Genomic DNA, 17,424 nt, shown 5'->3' with positions numbered 1-17,424 from the left:
TTATCTATGCAAACGCGTATTTACTAGAGGATGTCAGCAGTTTGAGGAATCTGCTGGAGGCTGGGGACACTGACCGGCTCCTGGTCACGCTGGGACGCCACCAAAGTCCTGTGCCGTTCCAGCGGTTAAGGCTCCGAACCAGACGCCAGAAAGTCTTCCACGGTTCCACGGTCACACTTTCCAGAAAAATCAGCGTCTGGCCCCTGCGTTCTGAGTGAAGTCCCGTGGGCAGGTTGGATGGTCTGGGTCACAGAAGGGGCTGGGTGGGGTTGGCGCAGAGCCCAGGGTGCCGCCGGGCGAGAAAGAACTCGGGGAGCAGATAATCTCCCAGGTGACAGACGGCCGTGCAAACGTTTTGGAAGATCCAGAAAATCTGATAATGCTGAATAACCTATTAAAATGTAATATAAAAATCTGTGCTGAATAGCAATAAGAATGATATATTTATAATTTATAGGAATTAATGCAAAATATATGCAAGACTTTTATGAAGGAAATTAAAATTTTTTTATGGAAGGATGTCATGGAAGACTCAACTAGATATATCTTTTTGCATGAATGAGAAATCTCAATATTTTAAAATGTCAGTTGTCCTTCAGTTCACTTACAAATTTATTGAAAGTGCAGTAAAACTCCAACAGACTTTTTCATTGAACCAAGAAGCTGATTTGAAAATAGATTAAGAGGTCCAGAATAGCCAAGAAGAATTTTTAAAAAGATTTGAGGCCGGGCGCGGTGGCTCATGCCTGTAATCCTAGCACTCTGGGAGGCCAAGGCGGGTGGATCGCTCAAGGTCAGGAGTTCGAGACCAGCCTGAGCAATGAGTGAGACCTCGTCTCTACTAAAAATAGAAAGAAATTATCTGGCCAACTAAAATATATATAGAAAAAAAAAAAAATTAGCCGGGCATGGTGGCACATGCCTGTAGTCCCAGCTACTCGGGAGGCTGAGGCAGTAGGATTGCTTAAGCCCAGGCGTTTGAGGTTGCTGTGAGCTAGGCTGACGCCACGGCACTCACTCTAGCCTGGGCAACAAAGCGACACTCTGTCTCAAAAAAAAAAAAAAAAAAAAAAAAAAAAGATTTGGAAGAAGTTTCTTGTCCCATCAGTTACCAAAAGTGTTTCTGAAGATACACCAATTAAAACAATTTGCTATAGTCTCCAGGGATGCACAAAGACAAAGGTCCCAGGCCACTCAGACGATGACAGAGCTGCCGTTGGGATCAGAAGGGGAAGGGTGGTCTGCTCAATCGACGGTGCCGGAACAATTGTCCATCCGCCCACACGGGGAAACCACGTGCCACGTCGAGCTGCAAACGCCAGGTGGACTAGGCTGCAAAATGCAGAGTTAAATTCAGAACCTGTAGAAGAAAATAGAGGAGAATATCTTTATTGCATCGGGGAGGGAAAGATTTCTTCAACAGTGCACAAAAGCACAGACCCAAAGGAAAAGACTGATGAAGAAAACATCAAAGATAGAAGCTTCCTAAGACAAAGGCACAACAAACAGAGTGGAAGCACAAGTCGTAGACTGGGAAAATGTTTACAGCGAGTTAACCTGACGGAAGATCAATATCCGGGCTGTAAAAGGAATTGGCCTGTTCAAACCGATGTGGCAAAGATAAAGGACCCAATGTAAAAGCCGGCAAAGTCCTGGGTGGGATCCACAGAAGACTCCCTAACGGCCGATGCGTGGAGAGTCGCGATCCCACCGGTGATCAGGGAAACACAAAACCCAACTGTCAGAGACCCACTCATACCAGTTTCAGCCATTGGACTGTTAAAATTTTAGGAGACTGGCCGGGCGCGGTGGCTCACGCCTGTAATCCTAGCACTCTGGGAGGCCGAGGCGGGTGGATCGCTCAAGGTCAGGAGTTCAAGACCAGCCTGAGCAAGAGCGAGACCCCGTCTCTACTAAAAATAGAAAGAAATTATCTGGCCAACTAAAATATATATAGAAAAAATTAGCCGGGCATGGTGGCGCATGCCTGTAGTCCCAGCTACTCGGGAGGCTGAGGCAGTAGGATTGCTTAAGCCCAGGAGTTTGAGGTTGCTGTGAGCTAGGCTGATGCCACGGCACTCACTCTAGCCAGGGCAACAAAGCGACACTCTGTCTCAAAAAAAAAAAAAAAAAAAAAAAATTTTAGGAGACTGATAATGGGGGAAAGTGTAGAATCTAGAACTTTCCCATCCTGTTGCCATGACTGTAAATTGTTTTGACCACAGAGCAAATGGACATTATCACTCTGGCCCCGATGCAGTCACAGGGGCTGAACGGACCTCCCGCCTTGGGCACGTTGGGGCCGGGCATTGACTTCTGTCTGCTGGTGAATGTTCTAGATGGCACCTTCTGCCAGCGGAAGGCTGTTTCATCTGCACTGAAGACCCATTGTGGGGTGCCGCCTCCTTCGTCAGTGAGCCGGGCTGGATCTCGGGATAACTTCCGGCAGCTTCCGCATCAGCACCTGCTGCTTCCCCTCGTGCCTCCCTGTGACGGGGACGGCTCTCCTGAAGCCTCATGAACCCCCTCTGCCAGCTCCAACCTTCCTTCTGCAGCTCCCTCACCTTCTCAGCCTTCGCGGGACTGGAGCGGGTCAGGGCTTGCTCTGGGTCAGGCTGTGCCTAGGGTGGTGCTGTGACCGGCGTGGTCTCATCCAGACCACTCAAACTTGCCCGGCATCGCAAAAAGGCTGTTTTGCTTTCATATCTCATGTGTTCCCTGGAGCAGCACCTTTAATTTCCTTCAGGAAATTTCCTTTGCATTCGCAGCTTGGCTGAGCGCACGAAAGGCCTGTCTCAGCTTTGGCTGTGCCTCCCTCGCTGCACCCAACCGTTTCTAGGTTTTGATTCAGGGTGAGAGACTGGCATCTCTTTCTTCCCCTTGCCCACTTAGAGGTCACTGTGGCATTACTACTTGGCCTACTTTTAATGGCGGCGTGTCTCAGGAAATTCTGAGGGGGGAGAGAGCAGGCGTTGGGGACAGTGAGCTGCAGTCAGAACACGCAACGTTTAGTGACTGAGTTTGCCGCCTTATACGGGCGTGGTTCGTGGATCCCCAAAATAATTACAGTTGTTACGCCGAAAAGATCAGTGATTACAAATCACCATGACAGGTATAATAATTGTGAAAATGTTTGAAATATCATGAGAGTTACCAGGATGCAACCCAGAGACACAGAGTGATCATTTCATAGCCATTCTCGGAGAGCTACTTCATAATCACAGCATGCTCTTCCATGCTGTGGCTGGACCATAGTTTATGTATGCAGTTGCATTCGATGGACATTTAGCTTGTTTCTAATACTTTTCTATCACAACACTGATGCAATGGAAATATTTATAATGTATAAGTTTATGTGTGGAATAATTAAGCTAAAGTTTGACGGATGTGGTCAAATTAACCTCTGTAAGGGTGGCACCAATTTGTCTCTCGTAAGAGTGCCTGTTTCTCCACAGTTTTTCCCATGCAGGATCTTACCAATCTTTTGATGTTTATCAACCTGATGCAAATCTCAGCATAGTTCTATTAAATTGTTCTTGCTGTGAATGAGGTTGACATGTTTTCATGTGTAGAAAAGCCATTTCTTTGTGAAACACGTTTTCACATACTTTGCCCATTTTCCTACTAAAGCATTCTTCTTATTGATTTGTATAGCTCTTTACATATGTTACTGAATTATCTCATTTTTGATATAAATTGAAAGTATTTCTTCATAGCTTCTTGTCTGTCTTTTTTAATGGTCTTTTTGTCATTCAGAAAACTTTTTCTTAATTTTTTTTACTTCAGTGTATTACAGGGGTACAAATGTTTAGGTTGCATGTGTTGCCTTTGCCCCGCCCGAGTCAGAGCTTCAGGCGTGTCATCTCCCAGGCGATGGGCACATCCCCCATAAAACGGTTTATATCTAAGTAATTACATGGATCCATATTTTCTTTTGATGAATTTTGGGTTTTGCGTTATAGTTGAAAGTCATCTTCTTTTCTCAGAAACTATACCATTAACCAGTTTTACCAATAACACTATTTTTTGGTATTTAATGATTTTATTTTTTTATATATTTATATATCTTTGATCTGCTTTGAATTTGTTTGGTGTAAGGTGGTAAATTATTACTGCAATTTTATTCTCCTTCCAGATGACTAGTTGTTCCAATTGTTTGATAACTAATGCTTTTTTTCTCCACTCTTTTATATACCACTTTTATCATATGCTGAATGTTTGAATGAATTTGTGTCGATTTCTGTGCACTATACTCAGTTCCTCTGATTTTTCTGTGGATTCATATGTCAGTGCCATATATTATTATTTACTACAGCTGGATGATATCTTTTAATATCTGGCAGAGCTTATCTCTTCTTACCGATTTTTTCTGGCTATATTTACATGCTAAGTTTTCCAAATGGAACTTAGAATCACTTTGAACAATTGCAATATACTTATATTTTTGGAAATTCAGAGTAGTATTATGTTAATTTTCTCAGAGAGAAGTGAGGGTTTCGTGACAACGCATTGTCCAATTCGGGACCAAGTTCAGTCTTCTCATTGGTTGACGTCTTGTGTGTCTCTCAGCAAAGCTTTAAAGTCTTCTTTACATGGGTCTTATGTATTTCTATAAAGTTCACTTTTTGGTTTTCTCTTTCTGTATTTTAAATGAGGGTTTTTTTCCTACTACATTTTTTACAAGTAGTCATTTATTATGGTTGTTCTGATATGCAGAAAATCTAAAGTTGTTATATGGTAAAATGTAACGGTTGTTTTCTTCATGGTATATATGCTTGAGTCACATTTAGAAAATTCTTCCCCACCTTAGAATTATACAAATATTATACAAATACAGGATTCTTTTCTAAGTTTTGAGAAATAATTTAATAATTTAAGTTTAAATGCTTCCATTACCTGGTATTTATTTTAATGCCTGATATAAAGTATTAACAGCATCTAATTTATTTTTTTCCTCCCAAATAGCTACTAATTGTTTAAGTACCATTGGTTGAATGAATAATTTACCTTTTCCTTACTGATTTGAAGTTCATTATTATGTACCTACAGAAACATGTATTTGTTTCTGAAGTTTTATTCTTTTCTGTTGCTAAATTGATTTGTATTTTGCATGTTATTTACTGAAGTTTTAAATTACCTCAAGATCTGGCATTGTAAATTCTTCTTGTTTATTTTTTTATGGGGGGGTCATTCTCACTTATTAATTTTTATTTATACACATCTTAGAATTCTTTTGTAAAATTCCAAAATATGTTTTAGATTTTAAAAATGCATTAAATATAAATTGGGGAAATCACCAGCTTTTAAGGATTATACCTTCACACCCAGGAAATGGAATCTTTCTCCTTTTATTCCAGGCTTCTTTTATGACCTGGAAGTAAATTTCCTTGTTTTATTCCATAGTCCTGAAACCTGCTTGCTACTTCTGTGATGAATAATTGCTGGCGTTCGTGTGAGCCTTCTCTGGGCGGGCCCCAAAGCCACATCGCTGCCTCGTTCCTGGCGGTGAGCCTGGGAGGAAGGCCCTGTTGTTATCCCCACGTCACTGAAGCTGTGGGCCTAAGTGACTCGTCCAGGGTCCCACGATGTAAAGACGGAGAAAAGATGGGGTCTCAGAGCTGGGGTTTCTAACACCTGCTCTCGTGTCCGCTGAGGTGAGTGAGGTGGGTCTTGGCCCCCTTGGCACCCGGTCCAGGGGGGAAAGGACACTTTGTTTCTTTGTTTCCTCAGTGTCTACCGTAATGTTTATTGTTTCTATTTCCTTTCAGATCAGTTTTGATAATTGATGTTTTCATTTAACCAATGGCCTCAAATTATGGTCTGGAGAGTCCCAGGATTCTGCAGACAGGGCACAGGGCTGCCGTGGGGCAGAGACTGTCCGCGGGGTGCAGGAGCAGGGTCGGGTGTCCTTGGAGCTGCAACCTGAAGGTATCTTTAATCCAGATTCTCAAATCTATTCGGATAGAGTTGAAAATGTTACCTTTATTTTTCCCTTATCTATAGCTAGATACCTATTCTTAGCTGTAATTTCGAACAGTCATTTGCTTTTCCTGATTAGTTTTCATAGTTTATGGGTTTAATGAAAAAAGCAGCCTCTGAATGAATCATTCTACATTTTTTTACTAATTATTAATTTTTGTTCATATCATTATTATTTTCTCTTTTTCTTGTTTTTATTCTCTGTGATATATGGAGTTAAGGACTTAATTTATATTTATTCTTTCTTTTTTAGTAATAAATACGTGTAATGCAATAACATTGTTTTTGATTACTGCTGGGGTATTGCTATATAGGATTCTCATTTTCACTTTTGTAAGCATTTTATAATTGCTGTTTCAATCTTTTCTTTTGTCTTAGAATTATTTAGGATATTGCTTTTTCAAATTTTCAAATGATTGGATTTTAAAAATAAATATTTTATTAGGCTTGGAAAATGAGTCCATGTAGTTTCTACTTTGAAGAGGCTTTTAATTAAAATTTTCTTTGTAGTCAATACAGGCCCTATCTATGGGCATCAAAAATAAAGTGTAAGTTTTGAAAGTAAATTTTTTAGATCCACCTTACTAATTTTACTATTTAGGCCCTTTATATTATTATTCATTATATACCTTCCTCATCTTTGCAACTTTGAAAAAAGTGCATTGATCTCTCTCACTGCCATTCTTTTCTTTCTTTCTTTTTTAAAAAATATATTTAGATGCAATCTTATTTGTTAACAATGAACCTTGTTAAAGATTCATGCCTTTAGGTATTGGACTTCACAATAAAAAATTACTATTTCCTCTGACTCTGTGTTTTACCCTGAACTTTACTTTTCTGATGCTGATATTGCAACTCCTGTTTTTCCTGGGGTTTTTTCCTGATGTTTCTTTGCACAACCTTAACTTTAGCATCTCAGCATCTCTTTTAAAAGTATCATGGCTCCCTAGCTCTTGGCAGCTCTTGTTGTTATTAGTGCAACAAAGTTGCATTCTTCTCACTTTTCAATGGAGATGGTAATAATAGTACCTGTCTCATAGGGTTGTTGGAAGGTTTAAATAAGATCATGCGTGTCAAGCGCTTGTCAGTCTTATTATTAATTCCAAATCAATAGAAATCGTACACTTCATGGTTTTCTTTTAAATTATTTCATACTTTAAACCATAGGTTGCCTTGTCAACTAACCATGTTTGAATTTAAAGAAGCAGAAAATATACGGCTATTCATAAAGTTCACTTACGGATATTCTTATACTGAATGGGGAGGGGCCAGGTTCTCTCTCAGACGTTAAGATTCTCAGCCAGCAGCTACCTGCAGTGACAAGGGGCAGCTGGGCGCACGGTGGTTGACAGCCAGCCCGGTGGCCAGCCTGCTGCCCCTGAGCCCATCCCCCCGACTCCTGCTGCCCCCTGAGCCCATCCCCCCGACTCCTGCCGCCCCCTGAGCCCATCCCCCCGACTCCTGCTGCCCCCTGAGCCCATCCCCCCGACTCCTGCCGCCTCCCCACCCAAAGAGGTCGGAGGAGCTACGCGCCCTCCTCTGTGAAACGAGGGGAGAATAGCACCTTTCTCGCGGGCTTGCTGTGAACATTAAGCCAATGGACACCTGCGAAGCACCTAAACACCCGGCAGGTAGTGCGTGCTGGGCTCAGGTGAGCTGTCACTAGCTATTGCTCCTGTTCTGCTCCCCTCTCGTCCCCTGTCCGCACTCGCCAAGCCCTTCTTGACTCAGATACAAGTTGATTTAAATGAATTTCAGTACAAGAAGCTTTTTCAGAGTACCTGCTATGCTCAAATCTCAGTATCTATGACAGGAGACAGACATATAAAAATAATAATGATAAGACAGTATGAATAATAACTTAATGTAAATTTAAGATAATAAAATAATAGCCATAAGGCAGTGTAGTGTGTACCAGGAGGAGCGTAAGGAAGGGGCAGTTTCAAGGGGCAGGGAAGGCTCGAGGGGCTGGCAGCTCCGGGCTGGGGCTGAGAAACGGCAGGTGGGGAGACCTGGCCACCTGAAGCAAGGTGGCCCTTCCCGGGCCCACGTCCTCATGAGACAGGTCACCGCCAGGCATCGCTTACTGAGTCAGGAAGTTTCAAACCACCCTGACCAAAACAAGACAGGGACAGCACAAGTTCCAACCGGTTAGAACCAAGATGGCGGAGGAACCCACTACTTCTTGACCTTGCAGTCTATCCTAGTTATTCCTTTTTTTGACTATTAGGGATTTTTTTCAGTTTCCAGAAAACATCCAGAGAAATAATTTTTAACATTCAATTCAATCTATAAATTTATTTACATAAACCAACATATTTATAATATAACCTGGACAGAATCATCCAGGGATAAATTATGCTTTACTCAAATTTTCTTTTAATTTATCCAAAAGTTTGATGTTTTGTTTATAAAGTAACTCCTAAAATATTGATAAATTTATCATAATAATTTGTGTGTTTAGCTTTAATTTAGATGGGGTTTTTTTTTCCATCTGTATTTTAGGTGGTTATTGCCAATGTACAAGGAGTTACTGTTTTATTTTATATATCTTGTGTCTGGCTAACTTGTTACACTTTAATTCTGGAGGTTTTCAGTTAACACCTTCTGCGTCTGTAGGTGTGCGGTCACCGTGTCGGCGTGAAGGGGCACTTTGTCTCTTTCTAATGAATCTGTGTCACTGATGACTCTCTGTTCTTTCTCGTGTTGCTTCAGGACTCTGGGAAATGACGGTGCCACAGGGCAGACGCAGTCTCTGTGCCTGAGCTGGGAGGGAATGTTTGTAGTTTCACCTCTGAGCACAGCCTTGCGGACACTGAGCGGAAGACGGTATTTTTGTCATAACAGCAACAGCATACACACTTACGCTGGTGCCCACTGCGTGGTACACGTGCCAGACCTGCTGTCTGCACTTTATACATCTGTCGCCTCCTGCAGTCCTCACGCAGAACCATTTTCCCCTGTGCAGGTGCGGCCGCAGGGCGCAAGGAAGGTTAGCGACGGCCCCAGTCGACAGAGGAAAGTGGACGTGCATCCCAGGGTAGTGTTTAACACGCAGAGTCTCAGTTTTGCAAGATGAAGAGTCCTGGAGGTGGACGGTGGTGACGTCCCTAATGCCACTGACTGTGCACCTGGAAACAGTTCAGATGGTGAAGTTCGAGTCATGTGTGTTTCACCGCAGTTAAAGAAAAAGGCAAGTTCCTGTTATTTCATTCTCAATCACATTCTCCTCTTAGGCATCCAGAGGAAATCATTTGCATGAATTTGGTAAGTATCTTCCAGTCCATCTCTTATGCTTTTACAGACATACATATGAATCCATGAATGATTTGTAGTGTTCTTTTGTGTTTTCCAAATCTCCATTGAAATTAACCTGCTATATGGAACACTCAGCAATTTAACTTTGATTACCACATTTTATTTATGTATATTCCTTTATTGATAGTTAAGTGCTTTTCAATTCTTGTTGCGGTTTCAGACAATTCTGTAATGAGTAGGTCTCCTTATGATTATGTGCCAAAGAGTCTCCGAGTGTAGACTGGAACTGGATAGCTGGGTCACAGGGGGAGAGTTTCCAGTTGTCCCATGTGAAGTGAATTTGCTCTGAAGTTACTGTCCACATTGGCATACCCACCAGCAGGTGCTGAGAGCACCCGCTTCCCGTAGCTTCAGCAAGACCAATATTGACCATCCAAAATTTTCTTGCCAATCTGATGAGTATGAAATGGTATCTCATTGTTTAATATGGCTCTTCTTAGTCACTAGTGAGCTTGAATGTCTTTTCGTATATTTATAAACCACTGGTTTTTCTCATCTCAGAATCACCTGGTCATCATCTTTGCTTTTTCTTAATTCCACTCTGTTTTTATTGATTTGTAAAAGTTCGTTAGATATTTTGAAAATTAATTATTTTTCTTTATGGGTATCACAAACAAATTTTCTAGTCTTTTTATTTGACTTTACTGTGCTTGTTATTATACCAAAGACTTTAATTTTGTTGCAGTCAGAGTAAAAAAAAAAATGTTTTCTGTTACAATTAGTGCTTTTGTCTTTTAAGAAATAATCCTCCACCTCAGCCCATAAAAATACTATCTGATATTTTCTTTTACTTGATTTCAAATTTTCTAATTTAGATTTTAATCAATATGAAATTTATTTGGGGACCTTATGATCTCTTCATCAAGTGCAGAAATTTGAAATTAATAGGATGAATTAAATTTTTTCTTTAATGCTTAAGAATTGATGGTATTGGATGGGGATTATGAGTATGGTAAATATTTGGGCAGGTTTATCGACAAATTCGTAAAGATTGTTGGGAAATTGTAATGATGTGTCCCTGCTTCCTCTTTGCTTTTAATCCTGTCTGTTTTGGGGGTGAGTATGTGTTATGTAATCCTCAGGCACAGACCCACACAAACACACACGTGTACACACACACACACACACACACGTGTAAAGAATATCTATGGTTAAAATTTGTAAATTTCTTATCCTACAACTGTACGTATCGCTGCCGCGTACTTTAAACTTTTACTCCCTAGATTCCCCTTCTCATTTCTAGTTGTTTTGTGTTGCAGAGACTGTTACAAGATTGACTAGGAACTTGTCTGTTTTGTTCTTTTGTTTTCCTTTAAAAGCTCTGGTTTTTAGTAATTCTGCTATTGCCACTTTCACAACAGCAGCAGCAGCCACTTCTGCCTCTTCAGATTCATTGAGCCTTGGCTACTCACCAGACCCTGCACTTTGAGCTTTAACAGGCACCTAATTTAATTTAATTATACAACAACCCTATGAAGACAATACTGTTATTATCCCCACTTTGCAGATGAGAAACATGAGGAAATGGGGCACAGACAAAGTAACTCAATGTTCCGGAGGGCTGAGCCGTGTGTGCTGGAATGGGGGTGCACCCAGGCTCTCTGACCCGAGACTCCGGGCTCGGAAGCCCTGCTTCTAGTCCCTCCCTTTTTTTCCTCATTATTTGTCTCTTTTCCATTTTTTCTCGTATTATTCTATTTCTTCTGCTATTTTTATTGTGTCGCCTGCTTTTTCTATGTCCTCATTTAATTTCTGCATACTTGGATCTATAATAGACAGGCAATGGTCAATTAGGTTCTTCCACCCAAGCATGTTTTTGTTTCATTTCTCATGTATTTTTACAGTTTTTTCACTTTCAAGTCTTGTATAAAATTTTTATTTTTAAACGCTATGATGTCCAGAATTAATCCTATTGTTCTTTGGTTTGAATTTGACTGGCATCTTTGAGCCCAAGAATTTATTTTTAACCTTTTAGTATCTTGCTGCTGCAGAAGCATATCTTATGGGCAACTTAACACTTGCTTTTAAAAAATATAATCTATAAAAATAGCTTGAGACAGGCCCCTTCATTCCGTTTTTATCCTTATCCTGCTGTTTGTCATCTGCTGTCTCATTTTATGTCTTCTGTCTTCTCTTTTGATTTTTGATGTATTTTTGATAAATGATTATATTATACTTCATGTTCTGTCTTAAAGTATTTTAAAAATTAACTCTCTAATTTTAAAATAAAAACATTTATGATTAATTTATGAGCCATCCCACTAGCACTCTTAAAGCTAGAATCTTGATTTTTAAACTTTCTAAACAAATAGAATGTTTAACTCTCTCATAACTGCTGGAAGACAGTACAGGTTTCCCTTCTTTTCCTTTTTCCTTCTTTCTCCTCCCATCCGTTGTTGGTGAAGTCTGGGTTTGACGCCCCTGTGCTTTTCTCTCCCTTTATTAGCTCTGAGTGTTTGTAGCTGGTTCCTGAGCCACAACTTTGCTCTAGTGAATAAAATCAGTTCTTGGGCCGGGCGCGGTGGCTCACGCCTGTAATCCTAGCACTCTGGGAGGCCGAGGCAGGTGGATCACTGGAGGTCAGGAGTTCGAGACCAGCCTGAGCAAGAGCGAGACCATGTCTCTACTAAAAATAGAAAGAAATTATATGGACAACTAAAAATATATATAGAAAAAATTAGCCGGGCATGGTGGCGCATGTCTGTAGTCCCAGCTACTCGGAAAGCTGAGGCAGGAGGATCGCTTGAGCCCAGGAGTTTGAGGTTGCTGTGAGCGAGGCTGACGCCACGGCACTCACTCTAGCCCGGGCAACAGAGTGAGACTCTGTCTCAAAAAAAAAAAAAAAAAAAAAGATCACTTCTTGGCAGTTAATCCTGTTTTCTCTGTTCTGTTATTGTCTTGTTCTTGACATTTTTCTGTCATTCATGACTTTTTTAAATGAGCAGGTGGGCACATAGTTTCCCCCGCCCCCAAGTATTTTTCCATTTCCAAATTTCCCTTTTCCTCCCTAATTCTGAGAGCGTTCACTGCAGAGGGCCAGTGTGAAGAACGGCACTTGAGGCTGGTGGTCCTGGAGTGGAACACCGTGGACCTCACAAAGGAACAACTGTGTATTCACAGCAATCTCGGTGACGTCCTGATTCTTAAGGGATCGAGACAGTGTCTCTGTGTTTACACCTGGGAGGAAAAGCAAAGAGAGAAGTGGCTGCACTTTCCGTGAGCACTGCTGCGGGCTGCGTCCCGTGTCCCCAGAACCCACAGGGAGGAGCCCTGAACCCCAGGTGACTGCGTTAGGAGACAGGACCCTGAAGAGCAAAGGGCTCAATGAGGTCACAGGGGAGCCTCGTCCAGTGTGCCTGGGTCCGTGCAGGCAGACGGGGACGGCAGAGAGCACGCGAGCAGGACAGGCCAGGGGAGGGCACAGCAAGGCGGCGGCTGTCGCAGCAGGAAGAGACACCTCACTGGACGCCAACCTGCTGTCACCGGTCTTGGCCTTCCAGCCCCTGGACATGTGAGGAGGTAAATTTCTGTTGTTTAAGCCATGCAGTCGTGGGTATTTTGTCATAGCAACCCTGGGAAACCCATACAAGCAATTACTCTGTGCCGGGAACCGTGCAGAATGAGGAAATTGAGTCTCAGAGAGGGGATGTGGCGTGCCCTGGTCAACAACGTGTGACCGACGGAGCTGTAATGCAAACCAGGTCTCTCCCATTCCAGGTCCCATGAGTCTCCTGCTGTGTCCCTGCCGCCTAACGAGCTGGGATCTATTCGGATTCTGGTCCCTTTAAGTGGAATCTGTTTTTGCTTCTTTGTAACACGTGCAGTGTCATTTCAGAGTCACACTGTTCTCCACGTCCGGATGCCCACGAGCCACTCACTCCGAGTGTCCAGGAAAGCGGGAGCCCCCTTTGTACCTCCGCCTTGTGCAGTCTTCCTCCTGCTCCCCCCAAGGGGACAGCCGGGCTTCTTCACACCTGCAGGGGGTCACTGCCGATCCCCGCCACCCTGCTCTGATGCTCAGAACACCTGCATGCTCTCTCCGCCTTCCTTCCTCCCATCCTTCCTTTGACGTGTAGATAATCGTGCATTTATTTGTGTAATTATTTTCAGTGCTATCCGTGTCCCCCACAGACCTGTAAACCCCATGGGAGCTGGGGCTCTGTTTTCCTCATCCTTGGGGACACACAGCCCAGCATGGAGTGGGCACTCGTGGGTGTCTGTTCGAGAAAGGACAAGGGAATGAAGGACCATAAGAAGCCGCCGTCTCCCACCCACGTTTCCCTGGGGATAAGCCCCGGTCTCCCTGGGGGCAGGTCCTCCTGAATTGCCTGGAGTCGGGTTTCCGAATGTTGCTCCCAGAAGGTGGAGAGCACGCAGCAAACCTGGAGTCCTCGGGCCTGGACTTGAGACCACGCTCCCCCTTCCTGGCTGGGTGAGAACTCAGATCCTCGGGGCCTCAGTCTCCCCACGTGGAAGGGAGGGGTTGGAGCAGGTGCTCTCTGAGTCCTGGAGGTCCCGCATTCTGTGACTGTGAGCCGTTGCTCCTGTCCCAGGCAAAGCGCAGTGGCTCTGGGGAAGGAGCAGTGGGGACTGGAAACTCTGAGAGGACACACCCCACCCTCAGGTAACTCCAGCACACAGACGGGGGGCTGGGCCCACGGTCCTCAGAGCGCAGGGGGCCACTGAGCCGGAGCCAGGCTTAAATGCAGCAGAAGTCCAGGGACGGCAGCCTGACACCGGGGTCAAGTCTGTGGGCAAGAGCAGGAGGATGCAGCCCCCCCGGACGTCTCTGGGGCCACAGGCTTCCTTCCCTTCCTTGTCCCGCCCCGTCCAGGCTCCTGAGTCCCTGAGCTTCCCAGGCCATCGTATGGGCCTCAGGACGCCGCCACCTCGAGGCTTTGGCGAGAGCGTGGAGACAGGCGTAGCTCGTACAAAATGATGCTGTTCGGGAGAGGAAGCACCATGAATTCCAAAATCTCGGGAAACATGGGATAATTAGGTCGCACAATGGCTAATGAATTTAATGCAGATAATTGCAATTTAATGCACATTGACAAAGCAATTTAAAGTCCTGATACACATCAATGGCTTCTGATTCCTTGGGAATGCTCCGGAGATTAAGAGGTCTGCTCTGTGCTTTAGTACGAGAGATATTTTGTATCTCAGGGCACCTACTTGCCAGCAGTGAGTCCACGCCCTCTGCCCTCTGCCCTCTGCCCTCTGCCCAGCCAGGCTGCTGGTCGCTGTGAGTGAGAGACGTTCACTGCACAGGGGGCTCCACACGTCCTCATGCGGCCCACAGGTAACGCAGGGAACCAGCTTCGAATACAGCCTGTCTGTGCAGCCATCGCTGGTCTAAAAGGAATAGGAGCCCAGGCCTTGGAACCTACGGAGCCATGATTCGAAACCATTTCTGCACCTTGGGAGCGAGAAAGGGGATGTGAGACCCTCGGAGCCGCTGCTTCTGCCGCCGGGGCTGACTCTGGGGATCGGGTAGTGGGGGATGGGATGTTAGAGGTCCCAGGGCCAGGCCCCCTTGGCACCAGGGTGGGACTTCCCCAGGGGCTCAGCCCTCAGCCATTCACCAGTCACCGAGCGTCTACCAGAAGCACAGAGCAGACCAGAGCTGCAGAGCTTTGCTGCTTGACTTGTGCAGGGAAACTTCACGTGAGAATCCCATTTCTAGATCCTCTTGAACAGTCTGATGGTCCAGCCACGGTGGCCCTGTCCTCTCACGTGCCAATGGTCATCGGGAGCGAGGACATTCACTTTAGATGAGCAGATGATCTGTTCTCTGCTGTCCTCCTTCATTTGGGTCACCTGCCTGGGCCCCGCAGGCATCTGAGTTGTATCATGGGGTTTACGTGGGCAGGCACCGAGCCGGGAAGTGAGATCAAAGGTGACGTCTAATGAAGTGTCTCAGACACAAATAGTCCTCGTCACTCACTCAGCCACTGTGAGCATCTGCCCTGTCCCAGGCTCTGTGTCGGTGCTGAGAACACGAAGGTGCGAAGTCCTTCCTGGTGTTCTCAAGAGCGTGCGGTCTGCAGGGGAAAGAGACACGTGAGCAGGTGGATGTAAACACGCAGTGAGCGCCGGAATCGCTGCGGTAACAGAGATCACGGGACGTGGACAGCTGAGCGCCCCGACCGCTCCGGTCTGAGGAGTGGGTGACGGTGTCTACACGGCGGGCTGAGCAGCCGGGGGACCCGTTTCAGTGCTGACCACAGACAAGAAAGGACTCTTCCTAACGAGGGCTGCGAGACCCCTCTCCTCGGTCCGCAGGCTACCGAAACAGGAGCACGGCTGCGAGTTGCTGCGGGTTGCAGAGGATCCCCTGCAGCTCCTGCAGCTGTTCTCGTGCTTTACACAGGGAGACCCGGAATCAGTCTGACTTGGGGGCGAAGCGTGAGTGCGGCTCAAGGCTTGAGCGCGGGGCTCTGGGCCGGGAACCCGCAGGGCTGCGGGACACGAGCAGACGGCCCCGCCCAGGGACTCCCTGGCCCAGCTGGCTCTGGGCTCCCCGGGCCGGGCCGGGAGCTTCATTTGCACACCACAGGGACAGCAGCCCGGTGCCACAGCTCCCGTGCTACCAGGCCGTGTTCCGCAGCTTTAACGTCTGTGCTAAATCCGCCTGGGTTTTTGTGCCACGTGTACATTCTGTTGTCTTCTTCATGAAGTTCTGACGTTAAAATATCATCCAAAGGGCGTTTTAGGTGAATGGCTTGCCTGGACGTACACTGGAAATTGGGATTTGGGACCTGGGGGAAAAAGACAGCGCCAGCTAAGGGCCCCCCTTGGCAGACTCTCTCCCACTGCCATTTCCTTCACTCGCGTCTGGGCAGGTGACATGGGGACGTGTGTGGCCGCCCAGAGGAAGGAGTGTCTGAGTTTGCCTGGCAGAATTAGGGGGTCTCACCCAGGAAGGAGCCCCCAGGGTGAAGCCTGGCAGGTCTGCAGTCTGTGGGACAGACACATCCTTCCGGGACAGGTGAAGGAGGCTCCTTGGGTGCGGTGGTCTCTGAGCTGGGCCTTGAAGGAGGAGGACGCTTTGATCAAGCAGAGATGGGGGAGGGAGGGAAAGGGCGGCCAGCGGCAGGAGCAGCGCGAGAAGTGGGGGGGTTGGAATCAAGAGCTTTGCAGGAAATCAGCACCAGCACCCGTATGCCAGATTGGCATCCGGCTAACGCCACGGAGATACAGGGAGATGCTCGGTGACGAGCCTGGCGCGGTGATGTCAGTGGTTTGGAGAACAGGACTCTACCTTGGGCAGGTGTGCCAGGCGGCAGTGTTCAAGGTGAGCTCACGGAGGAGGAACTGGTGACGGTGACCTTTCGTTGTCTCCTTCCCCTGCGAGGTTCAGCATCTGTAATTTGGGAGGCTTTGGCGGCAGTTGCTGTAAAGACTATTGAATACGTGTGTGAAGCACATTGCAAGGTGCCCTGGGGCCCGTGGCATGTAGCAACTGCTCAGCAAACAGCCTCTCCCTGTCCTCTCTGCGCCACAAGAGAAGTGCCACGCTGGATGCTGGCTGGCTCGGCGGCCAGGACACAGCTGCTGACAGGCAGTGGCAGGCTGAGGGGCCAGGCGACTTCTTGTTTAATGCTGAGGGTACCCTGCGAGGGTGACACTTCTCACATCCGACTTGTGCCCACCTTGACAACGTCTCATTCGTTCATAGCTTCCGCTAATCAACAGGTACCCGAGTCAGCGTGCACGCAGCTAAGACACCCATCATTTCAGCTCCTCTTTCCAGATTACTGTGCTGTGTGGACAGGTCTTCGTGTGGCTGCAAGAGTCAAAAACAAACAAATCGCACAAGCAGACCCTGGGGAGGCTGGCGGCCGCCATCCCCACCGTCCCTCTGGCCACCGCATGGTGAGCCGTGCTCTGTCATTCTTAGCTTCGAGATCTTGGGGAAGTCACTTAAACCCCGTGAGCACCTAGATTTTTTAAAGAGGCTGATTTTTTCCCATTCTCTAGGAGGGTTGTGAAGATGAGAAAAGAACGTTTGTGAAAATTTGGGTAAATTATAAACTAGTGTAACAGAAGTAAGCAACCATTTTTAATAATTTTTATTAATATTGTTACTATTACTCTGGAATTTTCAGAAACATAGGAAAGCAT

At 45.7% G+C, this 17,424-nt stretch overlaps 1 long non-coding RNA gene across 1 annotated transcript in view; it reads left to right on the top strand.

Annotated features, from left to right (window-relative positions):
• The window catches only part of LOC138381416 (uncharacterized), a 55,879-nt gene extending 46,654 nt beyond the window's left edge, over nucleotides 1-9,225 (top strand). Inside the window, exons 2-4 of the long non-coding RNA XR_011233155.1 lie at nucleotides 5,404-5,654; nucleotides 5,769-5,928; nucleotides 8,948-9,225. This is a non-coding gene — a long non-coding RNA (uncharacterized lncRNA). The remainder of the gene's footprint in view (nucleotides 1-5,403; nucleotides 5,655-5,768; nucleotides 5,929-8,947) is intronic.
• Nucleotides 9,226-17,424: the final 8,199 nt, after the last annotated feature.

Source organism: Eulemur rufifrons, chromosome 3, assembly GCF_041146395.1.
Source record: "Eulemur rufifrons isolate Redbay chromosome 3, OSU_ERuf_1, whole genome shotgun sequence".
Taxonomy (NCBI): Eukaryota; Metazoa; Chordata; class Mammalia; order Primates; family Lemuridae; genus Eulemur; species Eulemur rufifrons.
This window is presented reverse-complemented; position numbering and strand designations above follow the sequence as displayed.